Below are 14,926 nucleotides of genomic sequence, written 5' to 3'. Positions count from 1 at the left end.
ATTACATATATTAGACACTGAAATTTTTGCTTTGAATAAAAACATCAAAATTGTTTATGCCAAATGGTCTCAAGTTCTGGCTCCTACATTCTGAGGACCGTAGCATGTGCTGCTCTGTTGTCTTTTACCTTTCTCCACTGACAATTATATTTAAAATAGCCAGAGAGAAACAGACGACAAACAAAAAGTCCAAACAGTGCAGTGTCCCATCCTCCAGCCCTGAGCCTCTTATTCTACCAAAACTCTTTTGCTCTCCCCTTTGATTCACACAAATCTACCTTCAGAATTTTTCAAACATTGCAGTGCATTAAACACTACAGCAGATGGTGCTTTTTGACGATGCCTTTCTACATGAAGCAACATTTTGTAGTGTATGCTGCATTATCAAAAAATCAAACATGTAATTATGCAAATATGTATGCCTTTATAATAATCAAGTTTTATTGTAAATGGTTGATGCACATCAATTTGATCCTGTAGTGCTGCTTTAAGTGCAGTTTAAGTGGCTTTTCAGTGTACCCAGAGGCAACACAAATGCATCTCTGGAATATTAATAAAATCCTGAATCTTTGAGACACCAACTGGTACAGCATTGCTTATACTGATTGAAACTAAATGCTAATCCTTTCCTTTATTTAAAAAAAAAAATCCCCTTTGTTATTTAAAACACTGATATTAGTGCGATATGAAGGGCCATTTTATTTTAAATTGTATTGTAATGTAGTTGTTAAAATAATGTCTAATCATACTATATTCAGATTCCACAATGTAAATTTGATGAGACATGAATCCAATCGTTGTACATCCATGAATACAGAGATGTATTTTAATATGTCCAGTTTTTCTAATTCTGTACATTTATTAAGGAAATATCTGTTTTCAGGTTTCAATACTGAATGTTAGAGCTTCCATGTAACTGATTGCTGAATGCTCACTAGAGACGGTTTTGCTCGTGAAATTCAATAAGCTAAATACTCATAAAAAAAAAAAAAAAAGGCAAGGATTTTGACATCCATAATGAAGTGTAAACTTTATTACTGATCTGATCCTGGCTTTTATCCGTTGGTTAACTTCATTGGTCTAATGACAGCCATCTCTCTGAATGCACACATACACATTCTGCTGCGGTTTGAGTAAGCAGATGGGCTGTGGATGCAGATAAACCAAGACTGTAAATTATGTTTTGCCTGGTTGTTCCTCCTCTTCTGAAAAGCAGAACACAAAAGAAGGAGATTGCATTGCTTGTGGGGAGAAGGCAGTAGCTACATAATGTCCTTCTTACCAGTTCTGATAGTCAGGGTGCTTATTTTTGGGCTTGCTATATATAGCGGCTCTGTTAACCTGAACCCAGGTTCAGAAGGTGTGTGCATCTCGTTGCTCTTCTCAGGCTTTCCCCAGAACTAATTTTCTGTAAACTTGGTGAAGCTGTATAAGTTGGCCTTTTGTTCTGTAAAAAAAATAAAAAAAAAATCTGCCTTGATTTTTGGATCTCTGTTTTTAATTTACCTTCTTTCCTCTCTCTTTGCCTGCTGATATTTATATAGCACCTCGCTAGTTTCTGGCTCTACCCTTTGTCCTCTCCCTGCTTCCTTTCAGCATTATTTTTTATTTTTAAATTCCTCTTTGTGTTTGTACTTTAGCCCTTTTCATTTTTTCCCCTTGCAGGTTTGCCTTCTCTGTCAACCTTCTGCTCCTCAGATTTTTTTTTCTAAGTGTTTCTCTCAGTTTCCCCACTTGGCTACCCAGTTCTTCCACGTGTGCTTATTTCCCCATTCCTCTTCTGGTTTCAATGTTTCCCTTCCAGGGTTTCTCCGCCTGATCTGTGTTTATCTTTTTATTTTCTCCCTGTTTTTCTCAGTTCAAATTAGTTTAAAATATTGCCGGAAAAGCTGCTCTTGTGAAAATTTATCCAGATTGCTCTCGGAGCAGCTGCTGTCCTGGCATTTCCAATACTGAGTCAAACCTGAGCCTAGAGGATAGGAGGTCCTTAAAGGATCAAAACTCAGCTTCAGAATACTACCCAAAATATTGGCAAGCTGAATGTGAATATAAAGCCACAGCCGACAGCATCTAAAACCTTCCCACAGTTTTGACATGATCTGGTATTTTAAGGGTGTGGGTGGTTTTTTTCTCCTCCCCTGAAAGAAGGGATTTCTTTATCCGTATTTAGCATTCTTGTGAGACTGAAAAAGGGGAGAGACATCATGGGTCTTGTGAAGGCACCAGGGCTCCTAAAATCTGCAGTACAATTTTCCATATTTTCTTAATGCACATCTCATAAATCCTAATTTTTGAAAAGCTATTGTGAGAAAATTCTGGGTCAATAAACTACCTTCTCATCCTGAGAGAGAAGGTTGCTTAGAGGAATCAGAAACAGCTGAGATTTTCTGAAGTGCAAAAAGCTCTCCAGGAATGTCACGTTAACAGCAACATTTACATAAAATTATAAAAATAAAGTATATAAAGATACTGATTTGTAGAAATAAATACTATTGCCTTCAAGTGTTGTAATTTCATTCTCATGTATGCAAACCTGAAAGTAAAAGTGATTAGCAATGAAAATGAAACTTGCTGACTTGCTGTTTTTATCAGCTGTGAACACTCTGAAATTTGATATTTTTTTCCCTCTATATCTCATTATCTTAAGTGACATTTGTTAAGTTACTTGGTTTTTAAAAGCATGTCTTAACCAGATAGTAGCCCTTTAAGTATAAATCCTGTATACCCTGTAGCACTGAACCAAAGAAGCTGCCTGAGTAAACTTATTTGATTATTCACTGAAGAAAGGATCTAACTGTTGAAGCTCAGTGGGCAAATGGTTTTCATCAGTTCCATAAATCTGTTTGTATATGAAAAATCTACAAGTACTATTACCTTTTGATTGCATTTAATATTCAGAAACCAAACAATACGCTGCTCAGCTTCTGATTTTATTTCAGTTGTATAGAATTTCGAGCTTAATTTAAACACAATAATAGCAAAATCTACATCCAATGCCTTGATTTCAATTGCAAAGCAACCTACAGAATCATATAGTTTAAGAAAGTTTTGTCTAAAAGGCTCCATATCAGTGCGTGCTTCAAACATACTTTGCTAAAGCCTTACTTGGGGCAAACCGTCAACTAGAAGTCCATAGTACTTTAATGTAATTTTGCACTATTAAAAATGAACTAGAAATACAAATATATCTTCTTAAATGGTGATTTTAAATGTATTACTTGTAGACTTGTAAGTAAAAGTATCTTTTGAAAAAAAAAAAATCTGAAGAATATTTTGAATGGTTGGAGTTTGCTGTATAAACTTAAAATATTGTGGGATACACTGTTCTGACATTTAATTGACCGCAAATTTCAACCTTTTCCTTATATACTATTTCATGAAATGTTTGAATTTCTAGGCTACATTAGTCACATAACAGTGAACAAACCATGAAGAAAATGAACTCAGTAATTGCCAGTGTTTTGTTCCATACATGAAAACATCTGATTACCAATGGAGCTAGCAATGTGATGCAAAATCACATGTGAGCAAAGAAGCTTAGTTCAGGCACAAGTGATTTTAGTTCTAGCTTAACATCCAGTAGCGTATAGGACCTCTCTTGGTTTTTCTTTCAAATCTGCTTCCAGATGTTATGTTTTAAAAAGAAAATACATAAGGTTTTAATGTGGTTAGACTTTGCAGAGCCCAAACCCTGAGGAATCACCCTTCTCTGATCAGCACAACATAAAATCAGGTCTTCGATTTATGGTGACAGTATACGGGATCTTTCAAGTGAATGCTCAACAAGCTCAATTGAGGAACACCTCACAAGACCTTCAAATGAACATCAGTTCTTATCATTTATTTTAGTGGGCTGAAATTCTTTAGCTCTGACCATTTATGAATATATTTACTCTTTCGGGGAATAACTGAATTCAAAACCGGTAGTGTGACAGAAAGGCCTGGAGCTGGTCAGGGCCAACCCCCGGCCTGAGTGCTAGGTGTGTGAGCTATCCCTGCAAGGCTGGCAGGTTTATTTTTTCTGATTTTATCTTTTTTTTTTTTTCCTTGCCTTTCCTCCTGGGTTGGTAGTAGAGGTCTGTATTATAGGATTTGTAGGATCAGTTGCAACCACTCGCGCACCTCAGCTAATAAGGAAACAAGCAAATCAAATTTACAGGAGCTAGTTAAATAGTCCTTAAACTACATCTGCTCCAGACTGCATTCATGAATAAGCATACTTTTTTAATAAGATGTTGATCCTGCCGTTTGCATGTATGAGTGATTGTCTGAGAGCTGTGAAGTCCTGCTGAGAGCAGGGGAACTTGCCGTGAGATTCTGCCTATGAAGAGGAAAGTGTAACATCTGTTTTTTAAAAACTGTGGTTAAAATTAAAGTTTCTTGAGAATTTTTCAGTGAAATAGTTTCTCAGGAAGAAATCATTAAAACCAAACTTTGTCAAGCACATCTCCCAGAACAGCCAGCTATCTAGTGGTACCTAGCGTATTGGCAAGTGATGAAATCCAGACACGGTTATTTCATTGCAAATGGATGGCTTTGCAGTAGTTGTGCTGGTTACTGAGGGACAGTGCTCTCTCACTTTTGGTTTAAAAGTTGAAAAACTTGAATTTTATTCTCGATATAACTCTGAAACAAATATCAAAGCCTCTATTAAGGAACAGAATCCCTTTATTCAGACTAGTTCTGCATTTCAAGTCTTGGGCCTGGATTTTCTTCTGATCCTGAAGTTCTGATGAAATTTCTAGATGTGTATGTTGCTGGGCTATTAAAACAAACATAGGTTGGATTTCAATGAAATTTCTAATGCTACTTTGCTAAGGAAGGACTATGCTTCTGGGAAGTGGACCTACAACATTTATTTGGCAAGCTCTTTGCACCATCAGATCTTAACTTTGAATTTTGCAGGAGAGTTTTTTTGTCCTGTTGCCAAAAGAAATGAGACCTGTGTGGGTGAGCTGTTTTTCTTTGTTCCTCTCTTCCAGCACCTTCTCTCAAATAACTGTTGAGCCAATTGTCCGATTTCAATCAAGTTTTGATGAAAAGAGAAAGCTGTAAGAGACATTCAGTTTAGGAAGAAAACAGCTGTCTGTATACATTTGAGGGACCCAAATTAATGATTTTACTGAGGAAAAGTGATCTAAAAGCCAAGAGCCAGCTCACCAGTCAGCCCGTAGTCTTTGAACTAGCCTCAGCAGGGACTGTTATCTGCCCCACTGGAGAGGTCAGGGAGAGCTCCTGTGAGAGGCAGGCACCACAAGGGCACTGGAGAGACCAGGGGATAATAGCACAGAGAAATGTTTGTCAGAGGATTTACACTGAAATGTTGCTCAGGAGAGATTTGTTAGCTTGTGCTTGGGTCCTTGCAGTGTAATGGTAGCTGTGTAATGTACTTCAAAGAGGACCGATGAACATATCTACCTTAGGGTGGCTAAGTTAGCCCGAACTGACAACCAAATGTTAAATAATTAAATTGTTTTAGCTATTAATTGTAAGTGAATGTTGTTTTTAATTGCACTTTAATAATGCCATGCCCTTTATAGCCAAAATTAATGTTTTCTGTCTCTCTGTTTCTGAAGTACATGTCAGTTTAATTAAACTATTAATGGTAGACAGATTTTTAAGTACTTTATATTCTTCATTAAATTGTATCTGTTCAACAAGCATAAACAAGAAAATAGACTCAGTTAGAAGCAGATTCACGTTCTGCCTGATAAATCATTCATCATCAGATAAGATGATGAGGCATGCTTGTTTTTCCGTAGGCTCACAATGATAAACAAATCCACTTTTATATTATAATATTTATTGAGTTCATAGAAAAATAAACAAGACTGTTCATTTTTAATATTAACAACAGGCCTGAAAGCTATTGTTTGTGTTTATGACTGGTCAGTGAATAGAAAGCAATATCTTGATGGTCCAAGGGTCAATGTTAGTTCATTTTGCTTGAGGTGCTTGTTAGTAGAATATTTCTCTGGTCTAAGATGTAGTTCTTTCAGGGACAGCAATGATGAATATTTCTATTATTCCTGCAGTGTAACCTAATTGCATCTGAAAAGAATTAAAATGTCTTTTCTATTTGACAGAAATGATATATTTATAAAGCAAATGTTGAATAAGTCTCAATCCTTGTAGGCTTTCAATACAGGAAGGGTGATGAAAACAGCTTTTTTGAGATTGTAGAAGAGTGAAATTATGGCAAGGTCATTTCTTCTCTGGTGGTAAAGCCTGCAAGTCATAATGGGCTGTTAATGGGCTAACAGGAAGAAATTAGGAAATGGTGCAGCAACTGCTCATGATACATTCCAGTGCATATTATACAAGCAGACAAAGATGTAACTGGTTATAATAGAGACAACAATGTCCTTCCTTTGTGTGGCAGATCAATCAATAGCCAGGCATGTGATCTTGTTCACTATTATGTTAGTAATGAAACCTTCTTGTGATGTGACAACTGTGGAATAACATTTGGTCACAAAGCTGGTGTTAACAAGCACAACTGGCACTCTGGTAATTAGACTGATTTCTGGTCTACTTTCACAGATTGTCGATAAATGCAGTAAACAACAGGCTGCTTTCTTTCAGAACAAGTTATATGAAGTCGTCATCCATTTGGCGGTACGTACTGTACTCTCCTTCACTTTTCATCAGACTGTGGCAAGGTGGGCATGCACATACATTTCCTTGTAAAGTCATGTTTCACAATAAAAACTTTGCATGCATTGTTCAGTGATCACCTAATTAACCTCAGCTTTTGTCCCTTGGGAGGAACGCTAATTTCTTGTTTACAGGTAGGCAGTTAGATGGGGATGTGCTTCCACAAATTTCCAGTATTGTGCCGTCTGACAAAGCTGTGTCTGCTGTGGACAACCATTAGTATTATTCAGGGATAAACTGAAAATTTAGAATCTATAGATTATCTTTAGTTTTAAAGGCCAAGAATATAAATCATATGAAATTGTAGTATAATTTGCTATATTAAACAAAATAATTAAATTCAGATACAGTTATGTTAACTAGCTTTCCCATCACAAGTTTAGAAATGTTATGCCAAATGTCATTTGGTGTGTTTTTTTTTCTTCCCTTAAACCCAAATGCTGCAAAGCTGAGCTGTAGTTTGGTCTTTTTACCTGCATGGCAGAGTAAGATGAATGAGACCTCAGGCTGCACAATTACATGGTAAGTTGGGTGGGAAGGGACTGCAGGAGGGCTCAGGTCTGACCTCCTGCTCAAAGCAGGGCCAGCCTGAGGCCAGACCAGGTTGCTCAGAGCCTCTTTTAGTCCCATCCTGTAAACCACCAAGGATGGAGATAACACAGATGCCCAGAGCCCTTGCTCCACTGCTGTTCCCTGCGTAGAGATCACAGAAGTATGGATGTCTTTTCACAAGTTTCTTTGGTTTCAACTTGATTTTGTTTGGAGCCAGTGCTTCTCAGAGGTACACATAGATTTCTATGGCTAAACTTATTGATAAAAACTGAAATCTGCTGCTGATGCATCGTGGAGACTGCATTCACCTGTCAATGTGAGTCTATACATAATGAATCTTTCTAGCAGCAGAAAGCCAGAAAATAAAATCTTAGCTGCTAGAAGAGACTGGGCTCAAGCACCATTTGCTGTAGTAAGTAACAAGTATGATTATGTAGGTTAATAAATAAATGTTTAGCCAGGGCATATATGAAAGCATCGTAAATTTGGAGGAACAACCTATGTATTTGGAAGGTAGCTGAAAGAACTAGACAAGGAGATGTTTTGCCATTCATGTCATTTAGGCTCTGCTCTTTTAAAGAGGTTTTACCACAAAAATGACTGAATGAATATTGAAGAAAGGCAGCATAGTGTGTTTCCAGCTATGTAGCTGGAAAATCTTAGCAAGAGTTGCACATATTTAGACCTAGCTAGTGTACTGTCTGTAGAAAAAGGTTTTTATCAGGAAAGAGCACAGTGTTCTTCCTTCTTAAGGATATATTTCACATTCTAAACTGATTTATTTGGTAGTATTGAATAAATTCTAGTTCGCTAGCTTTGAAAGGAACAGAGTAAAGTTAGTGACAGCGAATTTGCCTTGGCATTCAATGTTTATTTGCCATCAGCTACTTCCATATTAAATTGTTCCATTTACAAGCTAGTATAATTTTTTTTTTTTTTTTTCCTAAGTGCCTACTGCTCTGTCTAGTTGTGGAAAATGAAGCTTGATTGTTTATGACCTGCACTGCACTTCATCACTAACCTTCAGCAAGTGTACAAGTCCTGGAATGAGAATAAAGCTTCACCAGTGGTGACACAGCGTGAGGCAAAATATAATGCATATTACTGTTGCACACCTGTGCTGGCTTTCTCACGCTTATTGAGATAAAAAGTTTGCTTTGCTAGCAGGAGAAATAGGTATGACTTCAGGGGCCGATATATTCTGATTGGCATACCTCACTCATATTAACATTAATGAGCAATATGGATGTATATTAACAAGCGAGAAGACACTTTAGGAAGCACATAAGTGCAGGAACAAGGGGAAATTTTTACAGAGCCACTTTTCTGACCATAACAACCCTTGAACAGCCATATAATCTAACTTTTAGACTCTCTAAATATAAAGAGTGCATAATGTGTTTGTATTGCTTAATAGCTGGCAAAAAATCTAGTGAGAAAGGACAAGTCTACTCTTGACTTCTGGGACAAGATGTCAGATTCTCCCAACTTAGCATTAGATCTGTCCTCAGTGAAACACCTCTTGACATCTTCCTGCACATTTTACAGTTATCTTCCAGCTTTCATCTTTTCCATGGAAATGATTAGTTAAATATTCATTAGGAAGGAAGCTTTGTCACTTTCTGGAGACCTCAGATTTATTTCTTTATTTCTTTATTTTTTTTTTCACCTTTCCAGTCTGGTTTTGAAGGTTGTAGATGCATGAAAGAAGGTAGAGGAAGAAGGTTGCTGATTACTGGTTTTCTTCTGTCAACAGGCCTTTCATGTTACACCCCACACACTGCAGAGCTGCTGGAAGGGTAGGTGGACCATGATGGCTGGATGTAAGGGGTCAGCTCACACGTTTTGGAGCAGTGGTGAACAAGCAGCTCCTAGCACCAAAAGCTCTCTTCTGGGAAGCTGTTGGTTTGTGTTTATCAGACCCATCTGTGGTATGTGCAGAGGGGCAACAAGGAGGGTCAAGTTGCAGCACCTGCAGTATGCCTATGTTCATGAGAATCACCCAATGGCTTGAGTGGGAAGGGATGTTAAAGATAATCTTGTTCCACCTCCCTTGCCACGTCACCCACTAGATCAGGTTGCCCAGGGCCTTGTCCAACCTGGTCTTGAACACCTCCAGGGAAGGGGCATCCACAGCTTCTCCGGGCAAAATGAGAAGTCATGCTGCTGCTCAGGTAACAGCTAGGAACTGTTGCCAGGGTAATTTAGACATTTTCAAAAGAAATGATGAAGGTGGAAAGCCTTTTGACACTTAATTCTCTGGTTCTTTTTCTTCAGATGCACAATATCTGTCCAATTTCTCACTGAGAGTTAGATCCCGATTTCCTAACTTGACTGCATAAGGCAACTAGCCAGAAGAAATAAGAGATCAGCTGAGGAAGTTTTAAAACTAGGTTTACTGGGGAGCCTCAGGCTCCTTCTGGCTTTTCAAGCTGCAGCAGTAGCCAAGAACATTTATTCCCATTTCCACTTGGCAAAGAATGTTTTTATTATTTTTTTTTTCCAGATATGGGTATCATTGTTACTACTTTTCTGTCTTTCCCAAACTCAGTTACTGAAAAACTGCTTTCTGGATGCCTTTGGCTAATACTCTTGAATGTCCATTTAAAACAGATGGATGCAGATTTGATGTATAACAGCTTTTTGGTTTTGTGACAAACCTGACCTGGTTGAACCTTCATTTTTAAAGGCATTTTATTCTCCATCTGAAGAAAAAAGCTTAGATAGTTTTGGATTCCTTTTCTCTTGTTTTAATAACTATCCTTTTGCAATCATGACACATTTTCATTTTTAGTAGAAAAAAGCAATTTGAAATCTCTATTCTAAAATGCTAAAATAAATAAATAAATAAAATAAAAAAGTTCTTCCTGCTCTTTCAGGCCCAGAACAGAACCTGCGTGAGCAGCTGAAGGCCATGAGAGCCCTCCCAGGCTCTGTCTCCCAGTTTATGGTCACCTGAAATCTGGGTTGCGTTCCCTGAGACTACTCCTCAGTGTGAACCATGGTGCAGAAAGGAGGACAACAGTCTCCCCTCTGTACTTCAAAGGTTTCTTCCCTCTTCAAGCTGTAGCATAAGCATCCAGACCATGCATCCTCAGCTGCCTCAGCAGGGGTGTGTGCACCCACCAGGGTTAGGAGATGGCAGGTGCCTACCTGGCTCCCCAGCCAGCTGACAGGAGGACCACAACCTCTGGATGGCCTCTGGGAACTTCTGCTGGGAACAGGCACAGGGGCCACCACCACCAATTCTCGCCAGGGAGGAACACCACCGCTCTGCAGTGCTAACACGGGGCCACGCACAGTTGCTCTCCTGGTCCTCCCCGGTCCTCCTCTGCAGCTCTTGTGTCACCGTGGCGCTTGTCAAGAGAAGTTGCATCCTACCTTCCTCTTGTCCCACTGAGTTTCACCAACTTTTGGGTAAGTTGCAAAGCCTTGTTACTTTTCCAGTGTTTCTACTTGGGGATGGTTTCCTGACATGTTTGAGGTCCTGTGTCATTTGGAAACACTGAGCTAGTTTAGTTAACATTTAAGTTTTTCTTGCATTTATAATTGTTCTCATGTGTCAAGAGGTCAGCTAAGACAGCTTTTTAAGCTGGAGAAGCTAGCAACAAATCCAATCAAGTGAATATCCTTCGGTTTCAATGGCTTTTCCTCTCCTTGTTTCAAGCCCAGAAGGAGGCCTTAAAGTTGATGAGAAGATAAATTCAATTATACTTAAAGCTGACTTTGGCTCTTAGCTCTCCTACTACCTTTCCCCATCTTTACCATCCATCCTATTGCAATCGTTTAAATTTGCCCCAATAGTAGTTTGCCTATTAGCTTTGCTAATGAATTTACTAGTGCAAAAGACCACTTGCAGGGCTGTCCTAAACATAATGAATGTAATTATTTAGCACAAAACTAGGGCAGCATCTTTTTCTCTCTTGACAAGAATAATTCTTTATTCTCTCATTAGCTTTGTGCCTTGGTCTCAGTAAACTAGTTATTGACCTGCTCATTTAAGGAGCTTCACTCTAAATGCTTCTTCCCTTATTTAACTCAGACAAGTTCCTATAATTTCCCCTCACCATGCAGTGCTAGCCTGTAAAATGTAACCATTGTTCATTTGTTGTGAAGAAAGCTGGAAGACAGGAAGCTATTCTTAGATGGATGCTCAGCCTCCCGAGCCCTGCTTGCTTGTCCCTGGTTATAATGGATACAAAACTGTATGGGGCTTAGTAGACATCATGTAAACTCTATAGGAAATCTGAGCCAATGAATCATGGAGACAGACCCCTACTGAGCATTGTGTGTCTGAACAGACTGCAAATAGATAGAAAAGCAGCTTAAGCAAGTGGCTTTTATATGACAAGAATGCATAAATTAGAAATGAATTGAGAGTATCTGTTGTTTTAAGGCAGTTGGATTTTTACTTTCAGTACCATTGCACTGTTATAACAAACCACTAATTGCTCAGGCTGTGCTGGAGGCTGGTGCAGGATATTTTGCATGTGCGTGGTTTCTGTCACTCCACACCTTGTGCCCTGCATTGCACGGGCTCTATGCGGCAGCCCAGCAGTGCCATCCCCAGCTGCTCCCCTCATCCAGGACTGACCTCTGGGCATCCTTGGAGGCTCCCACCCAGAGCGCGGCAGAAGCACCCAGGCAAAGCTCACTCCAGCTGTGTCAGGGCTTTACAGGGCCTTGCCATCTCCCAGCCAGGGCGTGAGCTGGAGCTGTGCTGTGGTGGAAGCACCCCACTCCGTTTGGCAGCAGACTCACATCTCTGGGCACGGAGAAGGCTTTCAGGTGCTTCTGTCTGCAGGAGGTGGGCTGAAGCTGCACCCAGCATGGCCTCAGCAGCAGCAGAAATCATCTCTGCTCCGCAGCTGTGAATGGTGGTGAGTCAGGGAAAAAAGCACTGCTGGGGTTAAGGGCTCCATGCAATGACCGAGCATGGTTTTGTTGCTTGCTTTTTGACTGTTTTCTGGCCTTTTTTTAGTACCTTTTTTCTGTTAACTTTGCCATTTCCTAAGATGAAATATCCTGTCTATAATTGTTCACAGATTGTGATAATCATCTGCGGGCAGATGGCCCATAGTCTGTGGTCCAGCAATTGTAGGAAAGAGATAGATAGCAGCCCTTGGTTTTGTTTAGAAATATGGGAGCTGCAGTGTTGCTGTTTCTCGTGGCACAGTATGGGCTGCAGCATGTCCTGCTCAGTTATCTTCTGAGTCATCTGTGCCAGAAGAAAAAAAGGAAGTCCCTGGCTATATTTAATCTGAATGTCTCCTGATGTAGGCTGGTGCTGCCCTGAGCCACCTCAGGGTACCAGGGGCTGTCGGGAAGAGCTGTGTCTGTGGTGTCACCAACCTGCCAGGCATCTCACCATGCCCTGCACCTCTTGGCAGCATTGTGTGTCCTGCATGCCACTGCCCCATCCAAAGTGCAGTTCAGCTTCACATGAAATGCTCACGAAATCCTGCAACCTGCAGACCCTGTGGTTCTGGTAGCCTCCTTGGGAACAGCAGTAGGGAAATAGACGTCCTGATGTACGTGTGCCACGTCTGGTGGCTGCAGATGCCTGTGCTGTGCTAACTGCAGTACGTCTGTGGAAAGGGGGGTTTTGTAATGTAAAAAAGCATCAGGTTTTGTTTGTGAATATAAATTCCAAACCTACCCGCCACAGTTAGTCAGTGCAAATTATTCATGCTTCAGAGAGGAAAATAAGGTGCTGTATTTTAGCTGCCTCATTTTCTCAAAATTATTCTTAAAAATCTAATGTTTTAATAGAAAAGCTTTTAGGGTAAGTATTTGCTATGAGGCAGCTTACTTGCAAGGTGTTTTTCCATTTCTCCTTGGTAGATTCAGAAAATAAATGCTTTATTTTAGCCTAGCATTTGTCTGTTTGAATGTAATTGTGCTGCAAAAACTTAGCAATAAACACCTTCACCTTAGGGAAAGCTGGTTAACAATTTCATTGCATTTTTATGTTTGAATAATGATGCTTTAATATATCTTTTCTGAACTGTAATTTCTGCCATCCTTAAAAGAACAACTTGGCTTCACAGTGCATGAATTCGAAGCTAAAAAAGAGACAAATTAGGACAAAGCCTGTTGGCAGTAGAGAATGGGCAGCAGGACAAGGCGGTATGACTAAAAAATACTGTTCAAAGCAGCAAGGTTTTCAGCTTGAGATTTAGAAAGCTTTCTGGCTTAATTCTGTTCAAAACTGTTTAATTACAGCTTCTGTGGGGCTTATTGGTGCGTGTTAGGCTGCAGGATACGGTCTGGGTTCCCAGGTCATGGCTCGTGGAGCTGCCTATGGTTGCGTGGCTCTACAGAAATACTGGAGATATGCACATGTAAAAATGATGTACCAGGCACTGTATCAGTCCTTACAGGTCTGAAAAAAAAAAATAAAAAAATGCATTTGTCAGATCTTGATGAGGAAATTGCATGAGCTACTTCTTGACTTGCTGCTCCCTGAAATGCAGAACTAAATTTGGATAACAGCTTTTTTTCTAATGGCATCAAGGTTCATTTGTAATGTCAGCAGCTGATATGAGGGCAGTGCGTATGTAACATGATCCCCTCCAGTCCTTGGTACAGTGAGTGTGGTGCAGTGGCATTATGTTTTTCCATTTTGTCTGTACATTTCTAGCTCTGATAGCCTGCAAAGTTTCTTTGCAAATCTCCATTAGTTAGTTCACATGAGATGTAGGTAAGGAAAGAAAGCAGGGAGATTGAATCCTAGTCCTTCAATCCTACTTACAACCCTTTTCTCTTTCTTAAATCACCGTTTCTGTATGAAAAATGATTTGGCAGTGAAATATTATGGTGTAAATTGCAAGAGGAAGATTAATAAATCTCCCATCTTGACAAGTTTTCCCACTGTGTCATTAATATTGAGATCTTAAGTTTAGCTTGTTTTTAGCAGCTTAATGTAACTCAGAGAAACATGGGGTTAGTTTCATTTGATGCACATGCTCATAGACTGTTCTTTAGTGCACGTTTAGTTAATTTATTTATCTCCATTTTAACAAAATCAACTGTGTATCAAGTGATCACTTGTCAGATACTTACAGAACTCCCACAGTTTAGTAATTGCTAAAATGAAGAACAGGACAAAGCACGATGTGTGCATTAGGAGACAGTGCAGTCTTACAAAGCTTGTCTGTGCAAGACAGAAATGGGATAAAGGCAAGGGGAAAATGTATTCCCCAAGATTTATATTTGAAAAATTGAACACAAAAGATGAAGGGCCTGGGATCATTTTCTCTTCTAGAGGGAATGTCCTTTTTGAGGGTTAAGGTGCAAGCTGTTTCTTCATCTCTAGCAGTGGTCTTTGCCTCCCACCCACTAAGAGAAGAAAGTGCCCTGCGACACCGTGCAGACCTTTGGTGAAGTTGCCTCTTTCAGTTGCACTTCAGGAAGCCTTTTCTTGTTCCAGCTTGTGAGGCTCTCGGGTAGTCTCGTTGGAGCTGTTATTTCCAGCCTCATTGTCCACCTCTGCTGTGGTGCCTGAGCCGGGACCCTCCATACAGCAGAGACCACAGGAGCGTGTGTCCCCTGTTGCAGACACCGTACTGTTTAACGGAGAGTGGAAGGGGAGACAAAAAGCCCTGTAATTGCAAAGGCTTATGATGTGTGCTGTGTGATAACCTTGAATCCGTGATTTTTTTTCATCTCTGCAGATACGTATTTGTATCTAAACCCATCCTTTCAAGTTCCTCTC

This window comes from Netta rufina (assembly GCF_964035555.1).
Source record: "Netta rufina genome assembly, chromosome: 8".
Lineage (NCBI taxonomy): Eukaryota > Metazoa > Chordata > Aves > Anseriformes > Anatidae > Netta > Netta rufina.
Note: the sequence above shows the minus strand (reverse complement) of the source record.